Source organism: Suncus etruscus, chromosome 8, assembly GCF_024139225.1.
Source record: "Suncus etruscus isolate mSunEtr1 chromosome 8, mSunEtr1.pri.cur, whole genome shotgun sequence".
Lineage (NCBI taxonomy): Eukaryota > Metazoa > Chordata > Mammalia > Eulipotyphla > Soricidae > Suncus > Suncus etruscus.
The window spans coordinates 13,067,770-13,085,262 of NC_064855.1; the positions used below are offsets into that span (position 1 = coordinate 13,067,770).

The 17,493-nt window shown below is 38.9% G+C and overlaps 1 pseudogene; it reads right to left on the bottom strand.

Moving 5' to 3' along the window:
• Positions 1–9,571: 9,571 nt before the first annotated feature.
• On the bottom strand, positions 9,572–10,696 carry LOC126015418 (heterogeneous nuclear ribonucleoprotein A3-like; annotated as a pseudogene).
• Positions 10,697–17,493: the final 6,797 nt, after the last annotated feature.

A 17,493-nucleotide genomic window follows, 5' to 3' on the forward strand; every position in this document is an offset into this window, starting at 1 on the left:
TGGCTATGTAGGTTTATGAGTGGCCACTGGGCCCTGGGCATTGATGTGGAGACTAACCCCCTGCCCCACTCCAACTTCATACATACCAATAAGAAAAAGAGAGAATGCACCATGGGAAAGAAAGGTTGCTTAGGGAAATGATGGGCAGTGTGTTTCTCAAACACTAAAGACCACATGTTCATCCCTTCCTCCCCACTCTCTTTAACAACCATTTTCTTTTCCCAAAATGAAAAAAGAAAGAATCTCCAGAATGAAGCTAGACTTTGAAAACCAAGAATTGGAAGGTGCCATTTTCTGACAGAAACAACGTTAAGTCCCAAGATCTAAGTGAAAGTGAATTGCATTCTGCCAAGTGCTGGCATTTCCACTATAGAAAGGTAATGTCAGCCTACTCCATTATTACCTTATTTTTAAACTAAGATGTGGGGAAGGTTCTTTTTCTGGAGGGTGATTTTTTTTTATTGTAACCATTTGTGGTATGAGTGAAAACACACACACACACACACATACACATACATACGCACCTCTTCCTATCCTATAGTTGTTTTACTTTGTTTCATCTGTACCAGCAGTACTTCCTCCTACCAATATTGAAATAGGAAAGAAAGTTCTAGAAAGAACCCTTCCAACCCATCTCAGCTCATTTTAGTAACTTTTTTTTCCTTCTCATTTTGCTAAGTTTTATGCAAGTTTTTCCTGAGAGACACAAAAGACACACAGGGTAGTTATAAATAGGGTTTTCTTTTAACTGTTTGGAGACACTGTTTTAAGCTATTCGACAGTCAAGAGAACTCGATGCCAGTCTGGGCTGGTGACAGAGTTGGGCAAGGTTGGAACTCTAAGCCTTCCGTTTCTTCACTAATTGACACCATCAGGAACATTCAGGAAGAAGCAGCATCAGGGAAGTGAACTACAAATTTCCAATGTGTGTCCAGTCCAACCCAGATGGAGGCCAGGAGGTGCGTGCTACGAACACTGCCAAGAACTTTCAGGTTCAGAACAAGTGTCGAGGCACGATGCAGACTTGGCAAAAGCCTTTCCTCTTCATTTCTAACTCATGATTGTGTGTGTGTGTGTGTGTGTGTGTCTGTGTCTGTGTGTACGTGTGTGCGTGCATGCACGGGGAAAAGCAGTCCCTATTTTCTTTTCAGAGAACCTTTCCCTTCCTAGAACACCCAAGTCTTGCTTGACAAGCACGTAATGCATGAAAAAATTGTTAATAACATGGAGAAAACTTTTGCTGCCAGACAAGAAAGTTATTGCCAGAACATCAACAAGTAGCGTGTTGTAAGGCAGGTTCTTGAAGAGGAGTTTAAATCCAGCATTTCTCAGGGCAGAATAATTCTATAACAATCCTTCCCCACACACAAGTTGTACAGAATGTTCAAGAAAAATGTAAATTCTGGAGAAGGGAAGATGAAAAATATCATTATTTTTTAAGTACTTAATATACTTCTGAAATGCATTTTAGCTTTTTATATGTGTCTTGTCTCAAGTTATCTTTGCAAAACACTCATCAAAGATCAATTATCTTTATTTTTTACTTATGATGAAGATTCTGAGAACCTAAAATGTTGGGTCACGTCCCCAAGGTCTTAGAGATTGTGTTTAATATGATAACTTAAGATACATTAAAGTCACTTTCTCTCTACTAACAATACTGTCTCTGATTGCAAGATTTTTTTTAAAAATACATAGAATCAAATACTGCCAACTTAGCAAAATGAATGGAAACAAAATTTGTGATTTGTGGGTCAGTGCTATTTTCCATTATAGCAGAGAAACCAGTGATATATTTACTTCAAAATGTTTTCCCTCATCAACTCCTAAAACTTGTTTAGACATCACTTGTTAAAATTCTTTAGTTTGTTTTATTTTTGTTTGGGGACCACACCTAGTGATACTCAGAGGTTATTCCTGGCTCTGTGCTCAGAAATTATTCTTGGCAGACTCAGTACCATATGGGATGTGGGGGAGCAAACAGAGATTGGCCGCATGCAAGGCAAATGTCCTACCTGTTGTGCTATCACTTGGCCACCATGTTAAAATGATTAAGACCACACTATTTCCAGTCAGACACAAGCCATACTATCCAATAATGACAATTGTAATATATAGCAGTTGTATACACCAACTTCTTCAACCAATATTAGCTTGTGTCCACTATACTACAAAATCTTAGTTGTTGAAAAAAATTAAGGGCAAGAGCAATAGTGCAGCAGATAGGGCACTTTTCCAGCATATATTCCACCTGGGTTCAATACCTGATGCCCCATATGGTCTCCTGAGCCTACAAAGAATAATTTCTGAGTTCAGAGCTAGAAGTCCTAAGCACCCCCAAAAAGAAAACCAGCCTGATTTCCTGTCCCCATTCATAGTTTCCTTAACCTGCCACCCAGATCACTGTCCCCAGAAGCTAAGAAAACATTGCATAGACAGAGACTCTCATCAGACAACTTAGGAAGCTTCAGGTTCTTGCAGTGAAGGCAGAAGATCTACCAACATGTCTTTGCTTTCCTGACCACTAACATAAATCTGGTACTTTAATTTCTGTACATGTACAGCCCCATACTTTGCCTTCTGACCCTACTTTCCCTGAACTCAGTCCTGTTGCATTTAAACCACTTTCCCACTCACTACGAATGCTCTCTCTCTCTATCTCTCTCTCTGTCTCTCTCTCTCTCTCTCTCTCTCTCTCTCTCTCTCTCTCTCTCTCTCTCTCTCTCTCTCTCTCTCTCTCTCTTTTCCACCTGCTTCTTTAATAGCCTGTAGAATCTTGTCATTTCTTGGGCAAACTCCCATTTTAACTTTCAGTCTTCCTACTAGCATTCTCTCCACCTCAGTGTCCAACTGGAAATGTGACTTTACCTTTATTTAAAATTTCTCTCAACCCCTCTCTTGAAGAACTCTCAGAGAACCTTATACTTGCATTATGCCTCCTTTACTGACCATTATTCTATGCCCTTGCACAGAAACTTGGAAACTCTTCCCTCACTTCTTGAAGTAGTTTTCACACCTTTATACACATGCAGTTGTCCATGCTCCCTTCACCTAGTGCCATGTGCCACCTCGAAGACCCTACTTGGCACATTATTCCCACTGCTTTATCATTTCCTCTAGTAACCACCAGAGATTTCAATCGAGTCAAGGATTTCATTTTGTTTTCATTGCTTTAGTGATTCATAGTTCACATGTAAGTCAACCCACCCTGAGTTTTCTTTCACTTCTTCATTACAATTAACGTAATCACCTCAGAATCCCCAAAGGCACAATTTCTTCATCTTTTTTTCTTAAATATCAAAGTAGCATTCCATTGAGTATATATACCAGAGTCTTTCTTCAGTCACGTCAGTTGGCATTTAGGTTGATTTCTATGTGTTGGCTATTGTGAATGTTGTCTACTATGTGTTGGCTACTATGAACAGAAGGGGGCAAATGTCTATTTAAATCATTTTTTTTTTCATATCCTTCAAGTTAATGACTAAAATATTCTTGTTTGTATGAAACTTCAATTACTATTAGAAATCTCCATATCGGGGCTGGTGAGATAATATGGAGGTAATGCGTTTGCCTTGCATGCAAAAGGATGGTGGTTCAAATCCCGGCATTCCATATGGTCCCCGAGGCTACCAGGAGTGATTTCTGAGCATAGAGCCTGGAGTAACCCCTGAGCACTGCCGTGTGTAACCCAAAAACTAAAAAGAAAAAAAAGAAATCTCCATATTATTTTCCATAGACTACTCCAACTTAAATTCTATGGACAGTTATACTAGGATTTTTTTCTCCTTATCTTGATTAATATGTGTTTCTGATCCATTTTATATAGGCCATTATGCCAGATTTGGGGTGAAACTACTCATTGTGGTTTGAGTGTTTATTTCCTGAATTAGCAGAGATATTGAGCAGTTTCTCATGCGCCTATATTCCTGTGTCTTTTGACTATTTTTTCCCTTTGGGTTGCTTGCTTATTGTTGTGTTGTGTGAGTTCTCAATATATTTTGTATATTAAATGTTCACCTCTGCTGTATGGTGTGCAAACATCAACAGCTCTCCATTGTTATGTTGCCTTTTTGATATGCAGGAATTTCTGTGAAAAATTTTTATTTAATTGGAGACTCATTTTTCTCTTGCCTTTTTTCTCTTACCATACAAATCCATTTCTGATGATGCAGAGCATCTCATCTATGTTTTCTTCTATGTATTTTATGATTTTATGTTTCACAGCTAAGTCTTTCATTTATTTTGAGTTCATTTTCATATGTAAATTTGAATAGCGATCAACTTTTTCTGTTGGGTGTGACTATCCAGTTTCCCTAACCATTTGCTAAAAGAACATTTCATTTCTTCATTGTATTATTTTTGCTTTTTTATAGATTTGATGACCACAAACATGTAGGTTTATTCAGGTGCCTGTCCTCTGTTTCTCTGGTCTGTGTGCCTCTTTTGCTTCCAAAACTGCAGTTTTCATTACTATCATTTTGTAACATAATTTGAATTTAGGGAGCATAATGATACTTTGTTTTACTTTTTTTAGTATTGTTTTGGCTCTGTGGAGTCCTGTGGTTTGGAGAAAACTTAAGATTTGTTTGCTCTATATCCTTGAAAAATACCATTGGCATTTTAATAGGCATTGGTTTGACTCTTAAGTTGTTAAAACCCCTCTGTGTTTAACTGCATCAAGTGGACCATTTCCATTATTCTTCTTAGCTTATAAATGTCACTTAACTGGTTCCCTAAAATTTTATTTTTTGGCATAAATCATGATATTAGGCTGAATCAGTCCAAAATAGCTGCCTTACCTAGACCTAGACTGCTGGCTTAAAGCCATGTCATTTATTTCTTTTGAATTTGTTTTTTACAGTAACATTGACTCTCTTTAAGGCTGACACATTCCATAATTTTGGCATATAACCTTAGCTCTCATCTTTTTATTTTTATTTATTTATTTTTGGTTTTTGGGTCACACCTGGCAGCATTCAGGGGTTACTTCTGGCTTTGCGCTCAGAAGTCACTCCTGGCAGGTTCAGGGGACCATATGGGATTCCAAGATTTGAACCAGGGTCCATCCTGTGTTGGCCATGTGCTATTGCTCCGGCCCCAACTCTCATCTTTTTAAAGAATAAATTCACTGGCCATTCTCAGTTTCTACTCATTACTCTCTTCATCATCTGTATAGCTACTCCCTGTGACTCTGCAATAGGGATGACCATTCTCTTCCTGTGCTCTCAATCTTCTCCCTCACAACTCCACAGAAAGGAGCCAGGGAAATGGCTCACTGTTAATGTATTTGCCTTGTATTCACGAGGTGTTGAGTTCAATCCCAAGCATTGTGGAAAAGCAAAACAAAGTATAAAATATAAGCAACTCCACCAGCACTTTACTTCTCGGTAATACCTCTGGAATGGAACACTTCTGAGAATTCAGAACCAGATTTTACCAAAACATAGAGTAGGTTGTAGGGATTGATCATGCCATATGACAGGAATAGATCCAAGATGATGAAACTGAGAAAAGGTTGTTTTTTTCCATCCACTGCTATAAAACTTTTTTTAGCTCCTAATTCTTTTTTTATTAATATCTTTAAGCATCATGATTATGAACATGTTTGTAGTTGTTGCATTCAAGACAGGCACTCTATTTCTCTCACTCATGACTATTGTCATGATAGTTGTTAGTGTAGTTATTTCTCTAACTGAATGGACCACTCCTTGTGGTAAGCTTCATACAGTGGGCCGGTACTTCCAGCCCTCAACTCTATTGTCTCTGGGTTTTCTGAACATACTGTCTTCTTTTTCTTTTATTTTTTTGGTTTTGGGGTCACACCAGGCGGTGCTCAGGGGTTACTCCTGGCTCTACACTCAGAAATCGCTCCTGGCAGGCTCAGGAGACCATATGGGATACTAGGATTCAAACCACTGTCCTTCCGCATGCAAGGCAAATGCCTTACCTCCATGCAATCTCTCCAGCCCCATTATTTTCCTTAGGTCCCACAGATGAGTGAGACTATTCTGTGACTATCTTTTTACCTCTGACTCATTTCACTCAGCATAATAGTTTCCATGACCATCCAGGTATCAGACAATTTAATGACTTCATTTTTCCTGATGGCTGCATTGTATTCCATTGTGTTTATGTACCACAGTTTCTTTAGCTACTCATTTGTTGTTGGGCATCTGGGTTGTTTTCAGATTCTTTCTATTTTAAATAGTGCTACAATGAATATAGGTGTAAAGAAGGCATTTTTATACTGTGTTTTTGTCTTCCTAGGGTATATTCCTAGGAGTGATATAGCTGGATCAGATGGGAGCTCAATTTCCAGTTTTTTGAGGAATCTCCATATTGTTTTCCAGAAAGGCTGAACTAGACAGCATTCTCACTAGCAGTGAATGAGAGTTCCTTTCTCCCCATATCCTTGACAGCAGATCATTCTTGTTCTTTGTGATGTGTGCCAGTCTCTGTGGTATGAGATGGTACCTCATTGTTGTTTTAATTTGCATTTTCCTGATGATTAGTGATGTGGACCATTTTTTCATGTGCCTTTTGGCCATTTGTATTCTTCTTTAGAAAGTGTCTGATCATTCCTTCTCCCCATTTTTTGATGGATTTACATTTTTTTTCTTGTAAAGTTCTGTCAGTGCCTTGTATATTTTGGATATGAGTCCTGTCAATAACTTGTATATCTTAGATATTTGCCCTTTATCTGATGGGGATTGGGTGAATAGTTTCTCCCATTCTGTGGGTGGCTTTTGTATCTTAGGCACAATTTCCTTTGAGATGCAGAAGCTTCTCAGCTTAATATAGCTCTATTTGTTTATCTATGCTTCCACTTGTTTGTTCAGTGATGTTTCTTCCTTGAAAATGCTTTTAGTCTTAATGTCATGAAGTGTTTTAGCTACTTTTTAAAATTGCTGTTTTCAGTAGAAGTGAGAACAAAATTGTTTAATTTTAAAAGAATCGAGTAAGGATTCTGACCCATTATTAAAAGAAAGTCAGTCTGCCTCAAATGATTAGAGTAGAAATGTATCAAAAGGCTGAGAACTTTATGGACAGATTTTGTTTGTTTGTTTGTTTGTTTTGGGCCATATCAGCATCGATCAGTGGTTTCTTTCTGGGTTTTTTTTTTCTTGGTGGGGGCAGTGTTTTAGGGTTTTTTCTCCTGGTTCTGGCTCCTGGCAAGCTCAGGGGATCATATAGGATGCTGATAATTGAATCTAGGTTGGCCGCATGTAAGGCAAACACCCTCCCTGCTGTGCTATTGCTCTGGCCCACTATGGACAGGCTTGTTTGTTTGTTTGTCTCTCACCATTGGGGCAATCTGTGGGGTTTTTCCCACCCCAAACTTGAGATCTATATTTTAAGAAAAAGGAAGGCATAGATATAAAGTAACGTACTGCAAGATGGGGTCCCTGAAGAGGAAAGTCTGAAAGACTGAAAAATAAAATTGAAGGTTAGTCATTAGAACCGTTGGTTTCATTTGGCCAAAATAGTAGTGTAAGGATCATATACCATAAGCAGGCAAAGTACAGCTCACCCACAGACCTGATATTTTCTGGAATCAGTATCTCTTTTCTGCTGCAAGGCCTCTTTCCTACTCTCCTATGACAGTAGGCTCAAATAGGCTGATATTTCCCAAAGTGGTCAATACCCAACCCACAACCACCATTGTTGGAACATTGAGGGGTTTTAGTAACCTCTGGTGCAACAGGGGGTGTTGGGGAGGTGGGAGTGGCTTCTGTTTGGTAGCTTAAAGAAGGTAGATTGCCAGAGGCTGAAGAATGTCACTGAGTGATATCCCACCCCCCTCCACCCAAATAGAGCAGGAGGTAAAAAATATGTTTTGGAAACCTTGGGGTTCTGTGGCCTGCATCAACCTGCCCAACATTCCCATCAGGAAAGCAAATATTCTCCTCAACTGGTGGTGACAAGATTTTGCCCAAGTCCTAGGTTTCATGCCCAAAGGAAGGGAGCAAACAGGTCCTCGTGAGAAGCATATGTTCAGGCAAAGAAGGAGCATTTCTTCACTCCTTCACAGAAAAAGAGGGTGCCTTGAGCCACAGATTAGAAAGAAATGAGATGCATGGCAGAAAGAGACAACCAATTTTAATTCTATTCCCACTTTGGAGCAGAAGTACTTATGACCCCAGGGCAGTGTGACTTTATATCTGCTCATAATTTTATATATGTCATGGTTTAACTTTGCTGCTGTCTGCCCAGCTGCATCTCTGGTCCTGGAGATGTTCAGCTGATATCTGTTGAAATTAAGTTTTTTTCTCTGTTACTTTTTATCTGGTTTTGCCTAAAGAGAAAAGAAAATGACACAAAATAGTTCCAGGTTCCAAAAGTAGAACCTTTCTATGGAAAAGCTATGATTGTGGTTCCACCCCATACTTTTTTAAAAATGTCTTTATGTACATAATCACATGGGAACAAGCAGGTAGATAAGTAGGTTGCTAATTTTTGCATCTGTTGAAAATAAAATCAAACTGTCCACTTTCTTGGTGAGTTGAATAGATAAAGGAGTACATTCTATCTACTAAGAGAAGATCTTTGGCTCTGGGTTCCATTTGCTTGCTTCTTCCTAACCATTCAATTTTGGTGATGGTTTGGTAGTTAGTGAAGTATTATTTCAGCCACATGATAGTGAAAGAGGGAAAAGAAGTGACTCTGAAGGTTAGTAACTTCATCTTGGAACTAAAGAGGTTGTGAATGACATAATTTTTGGGGCCACACCCGGTGATGCCCAGGGGTTACTCCTGGCTGTCTGCTCAGAAATAACTCCTGGCAGGCACGGGGGACCATATGGGACACCGGGATTCGAACCAACCACCTTTGGTCCTGATCGGCTGCTTGCAAGGCAAACGCCGCCGTGCTATCTCTCTGGGCCCTGAATGACATAATTTAAGTTTTCTGCCTCCTGCAGATAGTTCACCATCAAATAGTTGTACTGTTAAAGAAGATCATTCCCTACCTCAACCAGGCCTTTTGTTTTGTTTTAAAGATTAGATAAAGAACTTGTTTCAAGTAAGTATTGAAACATAATGCTGGAATAATATTCACTGCAATGGAATTTTATTTTTGTGATAATAATATCTGAGGAGGCAACCATCTCATTTCCCAATTCTCTGTGTCTCTGATTACTTCGAGAAACATCCTAACACTGTGATATTTAAAAGTACATCTTTTTTTTCCACCAAAGTTAAAAATTCCTTAATTTGTATTCCTGGTACCACTACCATAATTTACAGGGCAATATACCTGATGTGATGAAAAGAAAAAGAAAAGACAAAGCTACAACAGATAAAAGACCTCAGGAATGTACATCCAATTGACACTACATTGCATTAATAAATAGCTGCACTTTTGCAAACTGTGGCTATGACAGTCCTGAACAAGAAGGGTTTCCTGTATAAGCTGCAGTAACTTGGATGACTATGGATCATCGCTCCTTCTGTGGCAGATTTTTACAGTTCCTCTAATGGATTTGGGACGACTGTCTCAAAGTAACCTGCAGCTTTCTGACAACTCCTCGCTCTCTCACCTGCTAAGAACTGTAGCCTTTGCTGTTGAGTTTTTAGAACCTTCTGCTACCATTGTCACCACTTCCACCACCAGATCCATAACCACCAGCATATGGACTGCCCGAGCTTCTGCCACCAAAACTTCCCCCTTTCGTGGGTCCAAAATTTAATTGCTGTTGTCCACTATAATTGCCAAAATCATTATAATTGCCACCACCACCATAGTTACCACCACCAAAATTTCCTCCATTGTAACCATCATATCCTCCACCACCACCACCATATCCACATCCTTGGTTTCCGTATCCTGGTCCTCCACCACCATAGCCTTCTCTACTACTATAACCAGGACCTCCGCCAGAGTTGCCACCATCACCACCAAATCCATTATATCCATCATCACCTCCTCCATAATTACCTCTGCTGCCACCACCTCGACCAACCATAGCCTCCTCTTCCACCAAAGTTTCCATCATGGTCAAAGTTTCCTCCATCACTTCCAAAATTACCTCCATGACCCAGAAAGTTGCCAGATCCACCTCCACGACCTCTTTGAGATCCAGCAGACTGCATTTCTTCTTTAGAAAGGGCCTTTTTTCACTTCACAATTATGCCCATTAATAGTGTGGTATTTCTGAACAACAATTTTATCAACTGTATCACGATCATCAGAAGTTACAAGAGCAAATCCTCTCTTTTTTCCACTCTGCCTGCCTTCCATAACTTCTATAGTTTCAAATTTGCCATACTTTTCAAAGTACTCTCTCAAATTATATTCCTCTGTATTTTCTTTAATACCACCAACAAAAATTTTCCTCACTGTTAGATGGGTAGCAGGCTTTACAGAATCCTCTCTAAAACAACTCCTTCTTTGGTTCCACTACTCGTCCGTCAACTTTATGTGGTCGAGTACACGTGCTGCATCCACCTCTTCAACACATGAGGTAAGTCACAAAACCAAAACCTCTGGAAACGTTTTGTGTGGGGGTCTCTCATCATTACCCAATCTGTAAGTGTGCCCCATTTCTCAAAATGTTTCTCTGAAACTTATGCATCTGTAGTTTCAAAACTCAAACCTCCGATAAACAGTTTTCTCAACTGCTCTTGGATCATGGCCTTCCTCCCCCTCAATGTCCGGAGTCGGGCTGGGGGCGACCGGGCGGCGGTTTTACCTCCATTTTGAGACTGGACTCGCCTCTTCCCACTCAAGCTCACTAAGGTACATCTGATGAGGACTAGGTTTGTGTAACAGTGTTTAAAGCAGAGTCTTTTGGATGAAAATAAACTCTAAGCTAATGAGCTCATAGTAAAAGCTGAAACTGTCATGATATTTTGTAGGACTCTATGTATTTATTACTTTATCACCGCCACCTTGTTTTAAGAACAAGACAGAATTGAAATGATGGGTTCTGGGGCTTGAATTTAAGAAGGGCAAAATAGCAGGTGGTCACAGAGCTAGAGAAGATGGAGGCAAAACTAACTCTTAGGTCTTTGGGGTCCTGTGTTCTTCTCTGATTGATTTAACAAATCCAAAACATGCTAACTGCCTCATGGACATGGAGGGACCTCTCCACTGAGACTCATAATTTCTGAGTCTCCAATTCAACAATAAGTTTCACTCAAAAAAAGGAAGTATCTGTGAGAGGCTATCTATGGGTATGTGCAGAAGTGGACACTGTTCTGCTAGAAACACAAGCCTAGACCCCAAAAGTAATTAGGGAGAAATGCCTTGAATCCCACATAGGACAGAGGAGGAGAAATCACCTCCCCTACATTCACCTTTCTCTTAAATCTGCTGTTTTCTTTCTTTCTTTCATTTTTCTTTCTTTTCTTTCTTTCTTTCCGTTTCTTTCTTTCTTTCTTTCTTTCTTATTCTCTTTCTTTCTTTCTTTCTTTCTCTTTCTTTCTTTCTTTCTTCCTTCCTTCCTTTTTTCCTTCCTTCTTTTTCCTTCCTTATTTCTTTCCTTTCTTTCTTCTTTCTTTCTTTCTTTCTTTCTTTCTTTCTTTCTTTCTTTCTCTTTCTCTCTCTTTCTTTTTCTTTCTTTTTTTTCTTTCTTTCTTCTTTCTTTCTTTCTTTCTCTTTCTTTCTTTCTTTCTTTCTTCCTTCCTTCCTTCCTTCCTTTTTTCCTTCCTTCTTTTTCCTTCCTTATTTCTTTCCTTTTTTCTTCTTTCTTTCTTTATTTCTTTCTTTACTTTTCTCGTTCTCTCTTTCTTTTTCTTTATTTATTTCTATTTCTTTCTTTCTTTCTTTCTCTCTTTCTTTTTCTTTCTTTTTCTTTCTTCTTTCTTTCTTTCTTTCTTTCTTTCTTTCTCTTTCTTTCTTTCTTTCTTCCTTCCTTCCTTTTTTCCTTCCTTCTTTTTCCTTCCTTATTTCTTTCCTTTCTTCTTTCTTTCTTTCTTTCTTTCTTTCTTTCTCTTTCTCTCTCTTTCTTTTTCTTTCTTTCTCTCTTTCTTTTTCTTTCTTTTTCTTTCTTCTTTCTTTCTTTCTTTCTTTCTTTCTCTTTCTTTCTTCTTTCTTTCTTTCTTTCTTTCTTTTCTTCTTTCTTTCTTTCTTTCTTCTCTCTATAATCTTCTAAATCCTGAATCTTTCTTGAGGTTTTCAACATCACCATCCTACAGCAGCATAGCTATTGTTCCTGTAGCTCAGAAGTCTGTGCAAAGCATGACGTGTTTCTCTGCTCAAGTCTCATCAGCTGAAATATGTTGCTAGCTGGGGCTACACTCCTACCTGGGCCCTTTCCCCAAGGTTGCTGGGTTTGGGCACAATCTGTATCCTAGAGATACAATTCAAGGCTGTGCATTTTCTTGCTGTCAGAGGAACTCTACTCTCCATTTCCCATAGTGAAGTTGTCCCTCATTCCTTGGCTACAGACTCCACCCCATCTCTAAAGTATCTTACAACTTGGTGCTTTCTTTGAAAACAACTTGTCTCTTTCTGACTCACTCTTCTGCCACCAGTAAGAGAAAGTACTTTACATTTAATCGATCATTACAATTTAGTCATGTCCATCAACTTGTCATACTCCCTGGTGTCAAATTCAGTTACTAGACAGGCTAGTAAACAGGACTTGCTGACTATCCTTAAGAAGGAACTCCATTTAGGTGACATGGATTAGGAATGAGAAGATTTTATTTTTCCTCCTGAGTTAGCTCCCCTCTCTGATGAGCAGCTGCCTTCATTTGTGTTTTGAGGTGCCACTGCTTGAATTCTCTGGCCACTATTCCAGTGTTGGTTTCTACTATCTACCATTTGTCAAGAACTTTAGTTCCCCAGAACACTTGCCTTATCTCCTTAAATAAAACGTTGTTCCCCCAAAGTGGTCAGTATTGTTCCCCAGATCAGAGACACTGGAACAGTTATGGAATGGTTATAGTTGGGAGATAGAGGAATTTTCTGCACGTTACCTAATAGAGAAGATTTCCAGTGTAGCATTAAATGGTTCTTTTTTTTGAAGAGGGACTGTTAGACCAAGTAAATTTGGGGACCTCTGGCCAAAAGTATCCCCTAAAACTCTCATTGTATCCCAGCATTTATGCAGAATGTTTTCCTGATTCCTCTCCAGTGCTCAGGCATCTTCCCTGGGAATCCTGACTCACTTGCTCAGTTGTTTTCTCAATATTTGCATTTGTTATTAATAGAAATTACTAGACTTATTTGTTTGAGTAGTCAGGATGTGGTCCTAGCAGTACCCATGGCTTTCTCCTGACTGTTCAGAAATCACTCCCTTAGGTTCAAAGGACCATGTGAGATGCTAGGAATTAAACCTGGATTGGCCCCATGCAAGGAAAGCTTTAACCCCTGTATCATATATCACCCTTTATTTCTAAAAATAAAAGGAAGTTTGACCTCTCCACCAGGCAGTGCTTGTTCCTCACTCCACTCCACTCGAAAGTGCTCTCAGTGATGCCCTCATAAACATACAGCTGTGCTTTCTACATGACCTTTACACTGGCTCTTCTAGCCTCTGTGCTTCAAGGCTCACTTCCTTCTGCTTGTCTTCTCTACATAAATAATATCAAGTGAATTTTTTGGTGGCCACATATGTAACCTAGCATTGGTAACTTTCTCTGTATCTTCCTCATGCTGCAATCATCTTCTAACACCAGCAGTCATGTATTGCATAAGTGTTTCCCACTTGATAATAAAATGTAAATTCCTTGATGTAAGGCCTAACAGAACCCATTTTATTAGTATCAAAACATAAGAAATAGTCAATGAATATTTGCTAAATGAATGAATGAATGAATGAGTGAACATAGAGAACACAAATATTTAGCTTATATATATGAAAGAAGAATACTAAGGATAGACTTATAATTCACTTTAGAAAAAAAAAGTAATTCAACTTGTAAAAATTAGAGTAAGGCCAGATAAAGTGGCCTTTATAATGGAAGAAAGCTACACAAATATGCTTTATTGTTTTTAAGATGAAAAGCTTTGGAGTGACCTGGGTCAGGTATAAGGCTGACTTGATGGAAATCCTAAGATGTTTTAACACTTTACCCTTCTTTCCACAAAGCCAGACTTAGGGGGTCTCTCTCCACATTGAAGTTAGTGTGATTCTCTGCCTGATCTTCTCTTCCCTGAGTTGTTTAAAATCCCATCTACTCTGATCTTGATCCACTTGAAATACCGTCTTTATCTCCATTTTATTTCTTGATTCCTGCATGTTACGTGTGGCCACTGCTGTCCAAGACCTCTCTTTTAGCATCCCATCTTAGGGGCATCATAAACGTTCTCTTCCCATGCCTCCTCCAAATTAAGGGACATCATATACCATAGACTGTCAATAGCATTTAGCCTCATGCCTTACCCAGTGAAGATGCTTATTTTAAATATATATACATACTTATTATATATAACATATATTATATATAATATATATAACATTATATATAACAATATAACATATTATATATATAATATATAACATAAGTAACATAATATATATAATATATAATATATATAACATATTAATATAACATATATATTATATATTATATAACATATATAATATAATTTTATATATTATATATATAACTTATTATATAACATACTTATATATAACATAACTTATTATATATAACTTATTATATATAACAATATATAATATATAAAATTATATATAATATATATATAACATATATATGTTTGTGGGATAGGAGTGGTTTGATTCAAATTGCAGTGTTCAGTTGGAGGAAATAGGCATTTTGCTAGCATAACACATTATTCCATGATCAGGCCTCTGAGGCAGAGTCCCCCATCAGCTGAGCTGCTGACAGAAGGCCCAGTACCCCTGAGACAGGGGCTGCTCTTGGGCTTGCTTAGGGAAGACATTTAACCAACGAAGGATTCTGTGATTTCATCAGATAAAATGGGCAAGACTGCTCAGGGAGGAAACATCCTCTTTAGAAGGAGAGGAAACTCAGCCTCTTTTCCATTTCATGCTCACCAACTATACTTTCTAAATGTACTCTTCAACTCTTTATGAAAAACAACTTGTTCCCAGTCAAGTGGAATAACACAATTTAGCCTGTGCTGCCCAGCGCCCCTGTTTCTGCTTTCAGGGAAACCTAGCGAAGGCCCTACTTTCCTTTACAGGCCTTGATTTGTTCTTTCTTGCATCCTGTAATTTCCATCCGTACCGGAGAGCCAAGTGCTGTGTGACGCTAATTAAACACTGTAATTATCCATGAGCTATGGCCCAGAAGCAGAGAGGGAAAAAAAAATCTAACACATGTCTGATTGTAATATCAGGTAAATACTCAAGATGTGTGACTGGTGAGATGCAAAATATTCTATTCATTTAATATTCTTGATGAATAGTGAATTAGTCTAATCACATTAGCTATTCTATTCATTTATTAGGTGAGAGTGATTCGAAGTGAATAGCAGCAGAAAGGAAAACAAAACCCTCTCAAGTTGCAAAAATTAGACTTCTATAGTTTTATTATGTTTATTTTCCACGGAGAGTAATTGTCTCTACCTTTCCTTGAGACTTAGTCTAACCCCTCCCCTATCTTTGCCCCTTGAAAACTGGAGTGTGGGTTACAAGTGTGGAGATTCCAGGTAAGACTTGTAAATCTTACACACAGCTGCTCATAGTGAGTATGTAAACACGCCAAAATAGTGCTGACAAATAATTGCTTTGCTAAGGACAGAGCTACACCATTGTTTTTATTCTCTTGAAGTATTACTTAGGTTTACAGGCAATACACGACATAAATCTTGTTTTAAACATTTTCATTTAAATCACTGCAATTTACCAAGTTATTCATAGTTGGGTTTTAGATGTACCATGTTTTAGTACTAATCCTACCACCAATGTCAACCTCCTTCCACCAGTATTCCCAGAGTCCATCCTAGGCCAACACCTCTGCCCCTGCCAGCATAACAGGCATGTTTTTAATTTGAGTTGTTAAAGTTTAGATCTCATGATTTTCTTGTTGTTGATTCTGTGGTTTGGATATTTAGTTCTGTCCTTCTTTAACCCACCCACACACCTGAGATTCCCTTGGACCCTGTCCCTCATTATTTCACATTTGTAAAAGACATAAATCTTGAGTAGACACCTCCATGTCTACTTTTGTTTGTTTTAGGGCCACACTCGGCGATACTCAGCGGTTACTCCTCACTCCTGGCAGACTCTGAGAACCATATGGGATACTGAGGTCAAACCCAGGTCTGCTGTATGCAAGGCTAGTGCCCTACCCGCTGTGCTACTCACCAGGCAAATCAAATACCATATTTCCTAGAAAGATGCCCTCATGCTCCTTCCCAGATAATCCCCATTCCCTTCCCAAAACAATCACCCCTCTGACTTTGTTACCAGACACCCACTTAGCCTGTTGCTAATGTCTTAAAAATGGAATTAAATAGCGCCTTACTGATTTTTTTCAGAGAATAGCACCAAGTTATTTTAATGCAGAAAGGCCAAGCAAAGCAAAGAGGGAAATCCATACTCCTTCCACCACTGAAAACATTTCATGAAAGTGATTCATGCCATTAGCAACATGAATCATTCCAGGGAGAGATTTGTAAATGCCCCCTCTCCACCTCAGACTTCTTCAAAGATGCCTTATTCCTAAGCATATCCTGCCAGATCACCTCTACCAGCATTTAGATTCTCACTCCATCCCTTTACAACATGTTCTGGACTCCCTATAGTTGATCTTTGTGAATGTGTTAGTGGCATCCTGTCTCTTTGGGATTCAGGGTGGCAGGGCTGTAGTCCAGGAGAACAGTGAAGTGGATGTGGGGTGGGAAATTGATTGTGCAGAATCTTCCTGTTGGGTTGCCTTGACTTAGGTACTTTTTCAGTATCCTTCTCCCAAGCCTGGCTCAAACATCTCCAGGAACAAAAAATGGATCTTCTCTCACTCAGAAAAGGCCCAGTGGGAGAGCACTAGAGACTGAGCATGTGCTCAGGGATAGAGCTTGGGAATTATATGTGTGAGACTCTGGCCTTTTATGTACTCTTTATTAGCTACCACTTTACATTAGCATAAGAATATTGATGGAAGGTCCATGACATATTCTTGGCAGGGTGAGCAGGCAAGCCACTTGCCTTGCATGTTGTTGACCTGATTTTAATCTCCAGGACTCTATAGGGTTCTTAGAAGCTACCAGGAGTGATCCTGAGTGAAGAACTAGGAACAAGTTGAACACCACCAGCTGGGACACACACACATACACACACACACACACACACACACACACACCCCAATTCATTTTTGGGGTATGTCAAATTTTAGGTGTCCACTTTCAATCCAGAATTGCATAATAGACAGATGGTTAGTTGAGACTGACTTTCAGGAAATAAGGACTAGATAGATGTATAAATTTGAGAATTATCTAGATATAGGTGGTATTAAAAATCTTCAGATTTGGGACTGGGGTGATCGCTCAGCAGGTAGAGTGTTTGCCTTGCAAATGGCCAACCCAGGTTCTATTCCCAAGCATCCCATATGATCC